Here is a 14,731-nt window from a genome sequence, read left to right as displayed (position 1 = left end):
CAGGGCTTGAACCCGGGACCTCAGTGGTGCAAGGCGAGGGATGGGAACTTCCGCTGCGCCAACTCGCTCTCCCAATGCCATAGATTATTGGTGATAAGATCCAAGGCCCCCCCACGATGGGCCCGTAGGGTAGCGTATCGGTGGATCGTCAGTGGACTTGTATTATTTCGAACAATATGAAAAAGAGATTGGGCGGTTACCACCCGGTTACCCAACCCTTGAGGGTGGTAACTGTTGATGTTGGTAAGTGTGGTCTTAGCTAGGATAGGACAAGTGCCCGTCATTTTGACCAAAACTGCCTGTCAAAATGTGACCCTGAAAACATAAACCAGACCTCTGCCCCTTCTAAGCCAGTTCAACTATGTTCAAATAGCTACTGATATTTTTATTTCTCCAGTCTTGTTTTGAGTTCACAGAACATAATTCAAGAATAGTTAGTAACATTTAGCATATGTCACAGGCATTAATTTTGTCTGTCCCAGGAGCAAACTGCCTGTCCAAAATAGCAGGTGGAATGGTAGCTAGTTAACACCCTGCTGGTAAGACGAGGGTTATTAAAAGTAATTCATAACCTCATTAATATACGCAATATGTTTAATCCAATCATATTTTATTATTTGTAAAAACGCGAACACAAATCGAAGTCATTAATAACTCACAATTGGCCGCAAAATATGTAATTGTTCGAAAGTAAATATTAGTCACCTCCGCGTGTGCCGTATTGTGCGTCCAACAAACTCCCGGGAACAAACTGCGCGCGGGCTGCTAAAATATTTGGATTGCTCGCTACCATATTTGCACAGATTGTGATACGCACTTTTGTTATTGGTCGTCTTGTTTTAGCCTTATCGATTTTTGGAAAGGAAAGATGTAAAAATTGTTTATTTTTACAAACTTTTGAGGAAAATTTTGTATTATTTTGTAAAGTCAAGAGATCAAAGTGATGGTTATGAATGAGGTTAATAACTTTGCATCGGTAATATGTCAGGCATTGTGAAATATCTAAACATTTTGCTTTGGACCTCGGAATATTCCTCGTAGCTGCGCCCCTTGGGATATTCCTCGGTTCCAAAGGCAAAATGTTTAGATTTTTCACAATGCCCGACATATTACCGATGCAAAGTTATCAACCTCTAATTCATTTATTTGTAGGATGTCTAAACATGCTAAAGACAGGAACAAAGTCGATACACGCTCCAGTGGTATAGGCCTTTAATCGGCTCAATTATTATTTGTTTCAATGCAGGTCAATGGGGCACACCAAGAGTGACGGTAGCGGGTGTATTTGGCATGTTGGCAGGAGTCCTAGCATCCATGATTGAATCAGTCGGTGATTACTACGCAGCGGCACGTCTATCTGGAGCGCCACCACCGCCCACATGCGATAAATCGTGGTATCGGTATCGAGGGATTAGCTTGTATATTGGCTGGAGCATGGGGTACAGGGAATGGAACAACATCGTACAGTGAAAATATTGGTGCCTTGGGAATCACAAAGGTAAGCTGATATTTACCATTAAAGCCATATTATAACATTTTCATACAAAATAGATTAGCATTTCTTTGCCATAAAATGTTAACTTTTACTGTCAGATATATCCCGTTTTATTTTTGAGCCGAACAACTAAGGCAAAGCAAAGAAAATGGGAAGTTACTACCAGTGCCAATTTCGCCAATACGTATCACTCCTTCGTTCGTGTTATGTTACGATCCTTTGTTGTGTAGATCACCGTCCCGCACGCCATATACGTACTGTGTTATGAACATCGTGTATGTGTTCAACTAATTAAATTCCATCGTAATAATAAAATGACGGTTCCTGCATTTTATTCAAAATATTGGATTTTGACAAAACTACAGCAACTAGAGTCTTGATTTTGCAGGGTATGTTGGTAAAATAAAGTACAATAAAATTGTGTAAAAGCAAAGAATTTTGAAAAATATTGAGGGCGTCCTCCTCAGCAAATGTTACAATATGGCTTTAAGTCTGTTTCAGACTCCATATCGCAACATCGCGTGTTGCATAATTATACTGCAGCATCGTACGATGAAATTTAAATGCACTGCAATACAATGATATATCACGATCGTTGTGAAAGTGTTGCTGCCTGTTTTCATTCTGACATAGTGAATGCCTACCTTGATTTTCCAGCAGCCAATCACAAGCATGCACAGACGTGATATCGCAAGAAAAAGCGAAAAAGTTGAACAAAATTCAACGAAGAATGTTCAATTTTCACCGTCGCATTAGGAAAAACCTTGCTCAGATTTCATTGCGGTCTTGATGTGGAGTCTGAATAAGACTTTATGCTGCAATGTAGGAAATGAGATGTTTCACAGGTTATTTTGCTGACTTAAAGCCTTAATGTACGATCTTATATTATGAAATTGGTTTTTTTCAAACTTGATTTTTTTGCACATTTGTAATGTTTACACATGTCCCAACTTGCACCTAAATGGAATCGGCCAAATTTGTTGTCTTTGTAGGTCAACAGAGCAAAGTTCGACATATTATCATAATTTAAAAATTATGATAATATGTCCTCCCATAGAACTGCATGTTAAATAGCCAAAATAACTAGTACTAGGGTTTCTTTCACTTTACCTTGTTATTTCAACTTAAAATGGACAGCAACCCTTCCCGGCAGTTATTACTGATATTATTTCAACTTTTTGAATAAAGAATAACAAAATTAAAATTTGACGGAAATCGTACATTAAGGCTTTAAGCTGAATTTATACTATATCGCTGAGTGAAAGCGATTGGTTTTTAGACAAGGAGGTAGAGTGATTTTTGCTACGTTGGGAAAACATGCTACCTCATTGGTCAAATACCAATCGCTCGTCACTCGGCGATGAAGTATAATATTAATTCAGCTTTATGAGCTAATCCATTTGAAATCAACACCCCACTGAGGAACATATTGGAATTCTAACAAAATTTGACATTTTGAATAATTTCAGATCCAACCATTTACATCAACAAAAAGGGGCAAGTTATGGAAGATTTTGTAATTCGAAACCATTTTTTTTGCTATGATAAGGCCAAAAGAAAACATTTATAACCACAGGGTTAACAAACATGACAGCAACAAACAAAAAAATTGTGAAGTGGTTCATCTTGTGCATTGCATTTATTGTAAAATAAAGATTATAAATGCATTGAGTATTGCTCTTTTTAGTTGAAACTAGAAGCAAACTTATTATTTTTTGGCTTAATAACACCATGTCTCTTTTTTTCCAGGTTGGTAGTCGTGTTGTTATTCAAATAGGCGGTCTCATCATGTTATTCCTCGGTACTTTTACCAAATTTGGAGCACTCTTTGTCACCATTCCAGATCCAATTATCGGAGGAATGTTCTGCATCATGTTTGGTAAGTGTATATTTTATTTGAATTTCAGAACACGGGCAAGCAAATTGGGCTATTCCATTTAAAATTCACACTACCCCTGTGGAAGATTTTGGAAATATCTGCCACAGGGGGAGTATGAATTTCAAATGGAATGAGCATAATAGGCAGCCCCATTTGAAACTCACCCTCCCTCTGTGGAGATTCAGGGTGTATGAAATTAAAATGGAACTGGCTAATATGCTAATTTCATTTGAAATTCATACTCCCCCTGTGGCAGATATTTCCAAAATCTTCCACAGGGGTGTGTGGATTTTAAATGGCATAGCCCATTGAAGCAATAGAACATAAGGGAATGGGCATTTTGAAATATCATAACATCGCAACCAAGTATATGCTGGAGATGTAGCGTGTTTCAGGATCGAAAAGTTAAATTAACGGTAGGTGACCATGACCCAATTGGCAGCCTCATCCCCATCACATCCGAGTATGCTAGTGATATAGGGGTATATTCAAGATTGCAAAGTTAAATCAGAATTGGTTGACCGGATTGAGAGCCTCATCCCCCATCACATCTGAGTATGCTAGAGATATAGGGGTCCGTATGCACAAAAGAGTTAGACCGGGTCTAAAGTTAGTCTAAGTGGATTTTAGTTCCATCAGGAATGGTCCTTTACTCCTATTTCCTTCCTAAAGTAGCTAGCAAATTCAAAAGATTTAAATGCAGAGTTCAAAAATAATACAAAATATCTTAAGCAAATGTAAAGGAAAATGTCCTTTCTCCTGGGACTAAATTCCACTTAGACCAGGTCTAACTTTAGACCCGGTCTAACTCTTTTGTGCATACGGACCAGGGGGTTTCAGGATTGCAAAGTTAAATTAAAGGTAGGTGACCCGATTGACAGCCTCATCCCCATCACATCCGAGAATACATCTTACATCTTGCAGCATACGTGGAACCAGTTTGATCAACGACAGAGAAGTACTCTTGTCAACAGTATGGAGCAATAATTTAACTCAACATTTGGAATCAAATAATAGTAATAGGCCTCCATTTGAGGTCAAACCCCTCAAGCATACACCCATGCACAATTATACTACATTGATGACTCAATTTTCAAAAAAGCTTGATATTGGCCTAATCGGAATGAAATTTATTATTAGTGTCAACTAATTACTCCACTCACAGTCATTTGGTTAATCAATCTAAGTGCTAAGTAGACATTATCTATATCTATATCTATCTGCCCAGGTGCTGTATTTATAGATACTTTATGAAGTCATAAATTTTTCCAGCTTTTATTTAATTACTTCTCAATATTTTAAAGCCACACATAAAAACAACAGATGCGGGGAAATAGGAGTATAAACTGATCAGTAGATACCAGTTGTAGTCCTACTAATTCATGCGGCTTGGATGGCCTAGGGGAAAGTTAGCCCATATTTGCAAGACTATCCATGCCTTCAAGGTGAAATAAACCTACTCATGTTACTGTCAGGCCATGGTCTCTTCCCTGGGAAAGATGACATTCCAATCTTCCCCTTTAAGAGATTGTTTCCAAAAGGTATTTTAATGATTTAAAAATCATAATAAGGTATTTTAATGATTTAAAAATCAGGGTCTATGATTTAAAAATCATAGACCCTGAAGACTCTTCAGAGTCTATGATATAAAGATTCAGCTTTTGTCGAAATTGAGTTATGTGCAGAACATGAAAGAGAGTTACAAATACACATGTTTGGGGCGCCCGCTATGACGGGCCCCATATATTGGCATGACTTTATAAAAAGCTTCTAATTTCGGTCTTGCTAGATTTACTTCGCAACTTTGCTTAAAAGTATGCCCAGCTTAGAAATAAAAACACAACTTGCTTGGTTTTGATTTTGATTTTATTACTGTTTACTAATATGCGTTGAATGCAAGTAAACTAGTTCTATATACAGCGGGAATTACTTGAAATACTAAATTAATAAAATGCCCTTATGTCTTTTAAAAACACTTTTGAAGAGATGGCGCTATTACGATCGCAGAGTAGGCCTATCGTGAAGAGCGACATGATTTGATTTGATGCGGTATTGATCCAAAAAAAAGCTGCTTTGTCGATGAAGGAACCAGGAACTTCATCGTTATACATAATTTTACATGGTTTCTTATTAAAAAATAAAAAAAAACCCAAAACAAAACAAAACAAAAAAAACAAAAACAAAAACAGGGATGGTCTCTTATTCCTGGAACATTTAGCACGGTATGTGCAATTGACATTTGTTGTAAGTATTATTTAAAACATTTACCTTTACAAAAATCCTTAAAATCCTGGCTTGTCATCTTTGTTTGAAATACAAAATTATTGGGTTAATAAAAACACCCAATACACCGTGACTTTTGTGTCGCTAAGTATGTTAAACAGGTTCAAATGCTCTTAAAATATCCGCGGCGACTTTCCGTTAAATCAATAACCAGGCATGTAATATTGTCAGGTATTACAACCGATAGTTATATCGTGATATGGAAAACAATGCTTAAGAAGCAAACCTATATATATTCTAAATAAAATAATTCTGCTCCAACAACCCTCCACAACATGATTTCTTAACAATAGTAACTGAAATGGTAAGATCTTTATTCCTTTTTATTTGAAACCAAACCTCTTCCATCCCCATGCAGTACGATTTTTCATCTCTCTCACTGCAATAAATATGCTTTACTTTTCCTAATCTTTCTTTGCTTACTATATGCCTACTAAAATTGTATCCAAACGGTTACATTTCAGCCCCGGGGGTGGCACTTCAATATGAAATGGATAGGTGTAGGGCTGGCCAGTAAGGGGCATCCGGTGAGAGCAAAATATAAAAAATATGGGGTCATTGCAAGCCTGAGAGCATGATGTTTGGCATTCTGTGAGAGCAAAAATCAGTGTACAAAATATGGGGTCATTGGGTGAGAGAGGGACCGCTTGGATCTAAATGGGGGGGGGGGGCAGTTTTTTAGTGTGGTCTTTGGGTGAGAGCCAAAAGAAGCCTCGAAAATCAGTGATAGACGACTCGTTGCTGTTCAGATGGAAATATTAGGGTCTAGGTATTTGGGTGACAGATCTAAAGGAAAAATATGGGGTCTTTGGGAGACAGAGAATGTGCTGGTAAGTGGGGGTCTTTGGGTGACAGCGATGGTGAAAAGGGGGGTCTTAGCCCTACATACGGGTCACATCCAAAGTGGGACATCACATCATAGCTCCCATTGGGCGCCCCATTCCTTTTTTAATTTTTATTACCTTTGTTTCACATCTCTTACATGTTTAGGTCCGAATTTATGACCCTTGCAGTATTTGCCGTAAATTTCCTGAAATGTTCGTAAATTTGAATATAATCCACATGGTGGAAATGTGGTTTTGTTTTTGGTAAGACATTGATAGGAATGTTCTTAATCCAATGAAATCAAGAAAACGTAAATCAATGGGATTATTTGGTTTCGAAATTGCACACAAACAAAAATGTGTAAAATTGTCAAAATTGACAGTTTTCTCACAAAATAACATAATTTCAAAGAGGTAAAGTTTTCTGCTTTCATTGTGATTTGACATTCAGGTGCACCATATTAAGAAACATGAAAATGTCTAATTTCAAATCTGGTTCCAAAAGGGATTAAATCTGCATGGGTCCAAAAATAAAGAAATATACAGTGAAAATAATAGAATGAACCAGTTTTTAAGCTTCAACATATTAATAAATAAATATCTTTTATAGATACATCTTTTCAAACATGTTTTATTATGAAGTGACATGAATTTTTGTTATTATATTTGCTGGACATGATGTTTTTATCATATATATTTTCTTAAAACTGTATTATAATATGTAATGATTGTAATTTATAGGTGTGTTCTTATATGCTTTTGATGTAGTTATATTTTAGCTATGTTCTTCTGTTTCTTATTTTTTCATATGTATGCGCCTTGGGGTTGTGTTTTCAATGTAAGGTGCATTTTTATAAATCCCACTTATTATTATTATTATTATTATTATAGGGCAGAAAATAAACTTATCAAAAAAGTGCAACATTCTTATATATGTTAAAAAACATTGATTTTCTCAGAACTAAACAAAGTGGATTTAATCCTTTTTAAAAACAAATTCTTCATTTAAAGATATTTTATGAAGTTGTAATTTTTTATTTAAGTGCTTTACAGATGCTATGTTTACATAATTTTCATGTAAAATTACGATTCAGCATTTGCTGTAAGATTAAGTTTTGATATTATGATATGATAAAAAATAACTCTCAGTGATTTGTGAAATCATAAAAAGTATTAAAAAAATTATAAAAAAGATTATTGCATTTTTGCAATTTGCGCTTACTTACCATGCACATTTCAAAGAGTAATAAAAAACACTAATTTTCAAAGAAAAGGATAGTTTTTCTGACCTTGGGGTTCTTTTTCAAATATTTTGTAAGGCGACGAAAAAAAACCCTGTTCTACGGGACCGACCAACCCAGAATTTGTGTTTTAGAGAATTTTTCTAAAAATTTTTTATTTGGCTAAAATCATTTAAAATCAGCCATTTTGGGGTCAAAATTTATTTATTTTGGCTGAACATTTTAGAAAATTTGTTTGCAATTTTTCTAAAATTTTTTTATTTGGCTAAAATCATGTAAAATCAGCCATTTTGGGGTCAAAATTTATTTATTTTGGCTGAACATTTTAGAAAATTTGTTTGCAAAAAATCTTCAGATTTTGGTGATATTTTAGGGTAATTTTAGCTTCCAGCCTAAAGGGTAAATGTTTTTTTGCAAAAACCTTAGTTAGGGGTAAATTTTGTATATTGTGTAATTTTACTTTTGCTGAAAAGGTAAAATTCATTTGCGGGGTGTTTTGAAAAATGTGGTTGTGCACAGGTACACAATCATACTTGAGTGTCTTCCCTCTCTCAGTATTCCAAGGTCATATTTTGAATGTTTACGCTGTATTGTAGTCCCGGGGGGGGGGGGGGCACTCACATTTCCCAGCTATACGGGGATGTGCCGCGGCGACGACCCCCTTTTTCAGAGCCGCTAGCCGTTCCTTAGACCCTCTGAATTCATTGATTGCCCGCTCTGAAGCCCGAAATATTTTCTAGCCGCTTCCATAGACCCTCAGATCATCGATTTCCGCTCTCATTGGCATCTTGACAGACGTGTTTTCTGTCCTACTATTTCAAGCCCAAAAGCTACTTTTTATGAGCTCAAAAACTTCAAAGGAATTTTCCATAAATTTCTTCCCCATTGAAACACATTGTATTAGGAGTAAGGTGAACTTTGGGCGGATTTTGGGCTCCTTTAGTAGTGGCAACACTGGTTTGTTGTTAAACAGCACTGCACTGTCGAGTGCCTGCCGCGATGCCGATGCCTTCAGCTGATGAACATTTTGCTAGAAATAAATGATTTTGAGATCTCTTTTGGGAATAAAATTGCCAAATATGAGGAAAAGTACCTCAAATAATTGTGTGCACATCCTTGCAGCTGGCCATAACAGTGAATTAAAAGGTAATTTACGATCTACTGGTCTAGTGGAATGGTGTCAAATTCTGCACACTTCACTCAATCATCTCATGCAGTTCAATGTAGTCAATGTTTTACTTTTCGGCACTGAAAAATATATTTTTGTGGGTTTGTTTTTATGGAGGGCTTTTATGTAATACTGCTAGCTGCTGCTATAATTATCAGTAGGCTAATAGCATAGATTGTAGGTCTGCAGGGTCTAGTAATTTGATTCGAATGCTGTTTTGCTTTGCTGAGATTTTCATCGTAATAGGCCAAACAGACCTATTTTGCATTAATGGTTTTCCTGATTTAATAATTTAATGCACAATTCAAAGTGAAATCGATTCCTTCAAAAATCTGTGGCAAAAAACGCAACAAAATTGAACCCTGGTTTGGCCTGCATGGTTTAGTTGCCGAGATTTTTCAGATTTTGGCGGCTGATCAGTTCCCAAGACCCCCCTTTTGGCCGGTCAAACAGTTCCCAAGACCCCCCTTTTGACCGGCCGATCAGTTCCCTAGACCCCCTTTTGACCTGCCGATCAGTTCCTTAGACCTCAAGTTCAAACTGGCGGTGGCACACCCCTACCCAAAAAAAAATTGAGTGCCCCGGGATTGTAGTAGGCTAACTTCCTGTGTCGCCCCTCCCCCCAATTCTTCACCCTAACTGTTTCTACTGAGAATGTTACCACATATTCACGACTATAACCACCTAACTACGGATGACGGTGTCCTGAAGCTCACTTGCATCCGGTGCAGGGTGAATAATTAATGCTGCATTCACCTTTACCCAATCTGTTTCTACTGGAGCTGTTACTGATTATTTCTTGCATAACCCAGAATTAACTTGAATTCACCGGCAACTGTTTGTTCAGTAGAAACAGGCTGAATATTCCTGTAGGCCCATGCATGGACGCTTGATCCCTGTAACACAAAATTCAATGAAGCATCATATTTTTTCAATTTCTTGTCAAGTATTTGGGCCTGTAGCTTTCCTAGTATGTCACTGGTGGTAACGATATTCCACACCCAATTAGTTGTGCATGTGTCACACACAAAAATTACTAGCAATCTAAGTACTTGTCAATGTAAAATTATGAAACATGGCTTCTTCCACGGCGTTGTCTTTTTTAAAGACATTTCTTGTTCTCTATTTCTTATTCTCTATTACTTGTCAATGTAAAATTATGAAACATGAACTTCTTCCATGGCGTTGTCTTTTTTAAAGACATTTCTTGTTCTCTATTTTGACTCCCAATTTGCAGGTATGGTGACAGCGGTGGGTATCTCTAATCTACAGTTTGTCAATCTGAACTCTTCCCGTAATCTCTTCATCATTGGTTACTCTTTCTTCATGGGTATGGTTATACCAAACTGGATGAATGGCAATGAAGATTTTATCAACACAAGTAAGCTAATTAAGAACACTTAGTAATCACCCAAAACAGCTGGCTGCGGAGAATGGAAAAAGCAATGTCCGATACAGTGGCAGTGCCAGCAATATTTTTTGGGTGGAGTATTGGGGGAAAGTGAATTTCATGGAGGGGCATAATCAACCTTTTTTGTGCAAAATTGCATCAAAAAGTGGAAATTTTCGTAATTTAGGTTGGTGTTTTTTTTGGGGGGGGAAGAATAATGCCCCCTTGCCCACCTGTAGTGCCGCTACTGGTAGGATAATGTATTTTGAATTTTTATAAAACCAAATCAGGGAAAAAGTAATTGCACTTTTCTCCTACGCAGTCCCAATATAAATTGCATCATATTCATAACCTCATGAATATGCATGATGCGTGTGATCCAATCATATTTTATTATTTGTGAAAACACGAGCGCAATTCGAGGTCATTAATATCTCACAATTGACTCGGACGCAACAATGACTTCCGCGTCTGACGTAGCAATCAAAACATGGGGTGATCGGGGCCCGAACATGGATAAAGAATTGGCATCATTGCGAATTGCAGCGTCCAATTCAAATGGCGACTACCTTCAAAAAATAAATAAAAGCAGCCCGATCACAGCAGGTAAGCCAATAAATATGCACATACATTCTAAACAAAACAGGGTCCTGTTTTGAATGAATATTGAATAAATATAAACAATTTTTCCTAATATGTTTGTCCCTGTGTTACGTTGATCAAGTGAGCTCCCGGAGTGAGCTTTACGACCTGCGTCTAGGTCTCAGCTGCTCCCGATCCCGGCATCTATTGCTGTCAATAATTATGATTGCATCGTATGACGTGACTCAAAACAAATACAATTGGGGCAGGGCCGTAGCAAGCGGGGCGGCCGGGGATGCCATGGCCGCCCCACTTTTTGAGAAATTTGTTATGTTTTTCTTTATATCTTTATTTCAATTTGGGCATATGTTTGTAGTTTGGCCGCCCCACATTTGTGATGGCCGCCCCACATTTTTCAACCTTGCTACGGCCCTGAATTGGGGAATCCCAAACAGGAAAAAAACAAAAGAATAGACGAGTCACAACAACAAGAAATAGCAACAACAACAGGAACCAAACGATATTACAAGTGACATCCCAGTGAAGGTGTAAAAATACAAATTTGTTATTGTGTACTTGAAGGATATTTAGTCATTAAAATTGCCAATTAGATATTTTTGAAATGAAACATTTCTTCTACCGGTGAGTACATTCCTCTCTTCGAGAGTATCGTCGTACTGTGACTGTGTGCAATGCAAATGTGGACGAGCGGGAACACAGCTTGCCCCCCCCCCAAAAAAAAACCCACAAGAAAACAGCAGTATGGTGCATGGTGGACTATTGACAAAACTGGAATATAACCCTTATATTTTGTTTGTAAAATAAATTACACGTCCGGCTTTCGGCTTTAAAACCACTAACAAAATCTGAATCTTGATTTGTATTATCATCCAGATGAGAAATTACTGAATAGGCCTATTTATTATTTTGTATGGTAATTTGAAGCTCAAAATATCATTCATGGCCCTATAAATAGTTATGAAGCTCAAAATATCATGGCCCTATAAATAGTTATGCTGGCCGGGCATACTGGTTGTTCTTTCCCATGTTCCTGACAATATAAACAATTAATTTCTTCAGGTATTTATTCACAATCATTTTGTAAATGGTAGGTATAACAAATATCATGTAGCCGAAACATCATGGCACAGGGGGCCTAGCATGCTAGCTAGGCCTAGCATTTGTTGTTCCTCACCATAGAAAGTCAGTCATCGTATTGACGGAGATGTGACGATGTGAGTAGGCTACCTCGGGCTAGGTAATTTAAACCTGGAACTGTTTTTTAAATTCATTTTTTGAGCATCATTCCATTCTATTTTTCTCAGATCATTCTGCAAGTTTGTTTAAACGGTCCTCGCATGCTCGGTATAAAACGGTCGCGCCGTGCAGAGACACTTGCATGCTCAAGGCATGATGCCGGGCAGGCATGATGCTTGGTTGGGCCAGACTTAAACAAAATGCTCAAGCCAGGCTAAAAAGCGTAGTAATCATGATGATATAAATTATAAGCATGCTGGCCAATATGGAAAAATAGGGCCTACAGATTTGAAGATACAGTGTAAGGAAAACTTGAGCTCTATTTTTACTGTCAGCCACCGGTACGTACGGTACAGCTCAACTGATCATACTTTTCCTACATTCGACCTTGGATGATTTTTGAGTTGACACAGTCATGAAACTAACTATAGATACTTGCCAGACCATTAGTAGCCCAGTTCTGAACCTTTTCATTGATCATTCATAACAATAGGTATCTGATGGATCAGTGAAGATAAGAAGGATTATAATATATCCGTAACCTTGATTTATAGTACATCTCGAGGAAAAAGTGCAATGGACATGTTTTCATTTTATGTTTCAAATATCCCGCATGAAAATTGAGTATTTAACCCAAAATGGAAAATGGAACAATTTATTGGAAATCTGTTTTAACAACTTTTTTTGACATCTTTTTCTGCACTGTATTATACCTAAATTAAGAAATTTGATAAATATTCAAAGAAAATATAGGTCATCCAAAAAATGTTGATTTTTACACATTTTGGGGCAAAAAAAGAAAAATAAGCAAAAATATCAAAATCTGTTTTAACAACTTTATTCATCAAGTCATAACAAACGGCCTACATGCTTAATTTCTAATAAAATATTGAAATTGTGAAAAATATGTATTTATTGATTTTCATGTTTTTTCTTGCAAATATGCTAATAATATGCAAATTATGAAATTGCAAAATAAAGTTTCTACATAGCATACATCTTTCAAGTGTGATGTTCAAAATGACAGACATCAAAAAGAGATTCGATGAAATGTAAAGGTGTAGTAACAATTTTGGCATGGACTGTCTGGTTAGGCAAAGTACGGTAAGTTGAGCTGTATAATTGTCAGCCTTTGGTGGGTCAAGAGAAAATTCTGATTTTAAGCCAATAAAATTGTAATCACATTTATAAAACCTATAAAACCTACTTACCGGGTGTAAACCCTAATGGTAGAACTATTCATCCATTTAAATCCAAGTATACAATATATCCATGTCCACTTGTAAACATGAGAATATAAACTCGGCGTGCAATAATCATGATTGATGCAACTCATTCACGCATTCAGAAAATCTGCATCTTGGGCCAAGAGTGAGCGTCCAATTTCACACACGTAGGGCCTACACGTCTCATGCATGCATAATTACGATAGCCAACATGAATATATATGCTATTGTTCTCCAGATAATGTCACGATATAAAAATAAAGTTTCATGTAAAAATACATTTCTGTAGCAAAAATCAACAGTACCGCAGTCAACGGTCAAATTAATCAATTAATCAAGGGGCCCCGGAATATGGATAGCAAAAATGCCCTGTATCCACGCCAATGACGTCATGTAGTCAGGATTCGCCCATTATTAATGACGGATGACAACTAAATAAATTGAAATATTCGAAACATTTCCAGCAAATAATACGAAGGAAAGATCGAGTTATTTTCCTCGAGCGCTGACGCCCTCGGAAAAAAATACTCTGTAGCCCAAAACAAAACCCTCCAATTTCACACAATGACCTCAAAATAGATGGTGCGCAGTTATTATTGTCTAATTAGAATATAATAGTCATTTGTTTTTCACTCTGACTTTTTGTATAAAATCACAAGTACTTTACTTTAATTTATTTGTGGCATGATTCACAGGTGCGGGCCAATATGCCACAAAATATATGTACAACCCAGCGGCATTGCATTAATTGATGAATATATCATTTACAAGATTGCAAATGATGCATTGTGCTATAATTACTCATTATGATTTTAGCAAACTCAGTCATTCCAGTAATATGCACACACTGCCATGGTTGTATCGACCGGCAAATCAGACATATATTTATTATTTGCAGGAGGGAGAGCGGGTTGGCGCAGCGGTTGTTCCCTCACCTTGCACCATTGAGGTCCCGGTTTCAAGCCCCAGCCATGCCCAAGGTCTGTATGTGCACTTGGGTTTATCCCAATCCATGCTCGCTCTCGCAGGTTTTCTCTGGGATCTCCGGTTTCCTCCTGCTTTAAAAAAATCAGTGATTATTTGTTTGGTTATCAAAAACTACCTTCACCCAATGGAATGTGGGGAGCTGCACAGATAATTGGTGTATGTTACAATCTAAGTATGGATAGGTTTGTGCCGGGTTCACCTACAAGCGGCCTAGTTGATGCGATCTGATTGTGATGATTCATCATTGCAGTGAAATTACAGCGCTTTGAATCCTCCGAGATCTGGAAAAGGCGCTATAGAAATCCAAAATTGATTTATTATAATTTTTATATTATCAAGCAAAATGAGGTCGGATGTTGGGTATGTTGATTTTTAAATATTGCCAACTTCCGACTCATT

General features: G+C 37.0%; 1 pseudogene; it reads left to right on the top strand.

The window, feature by feature from the left end:
* The window catches only part of LOC140150505 (solute carrier family 23 member 1-like), a 67,609-nt pseudogene that overhangs the window by 34,480 nt on the left and 18,398 nt on the right, over positions 1–14,731 (top strand).

This window comes from Amphiura filiformis, chromosome 4 (genome assembly GCF_039555335.1).
Source record: "Amphiura filiformis chromosome 4, Afil_fr2py, whole genome shotgun sequence".
Taxonomy (NCBI): Eukaryota; Metazoa; Echinodermata; class Ophiuroidea; order Amphilepidida; family Amphiuridae; genus Amphiura; species Amphiura filiformis.
This window is presented reverse-complemented; position numbering and strand designations above follow the sequence as displayed.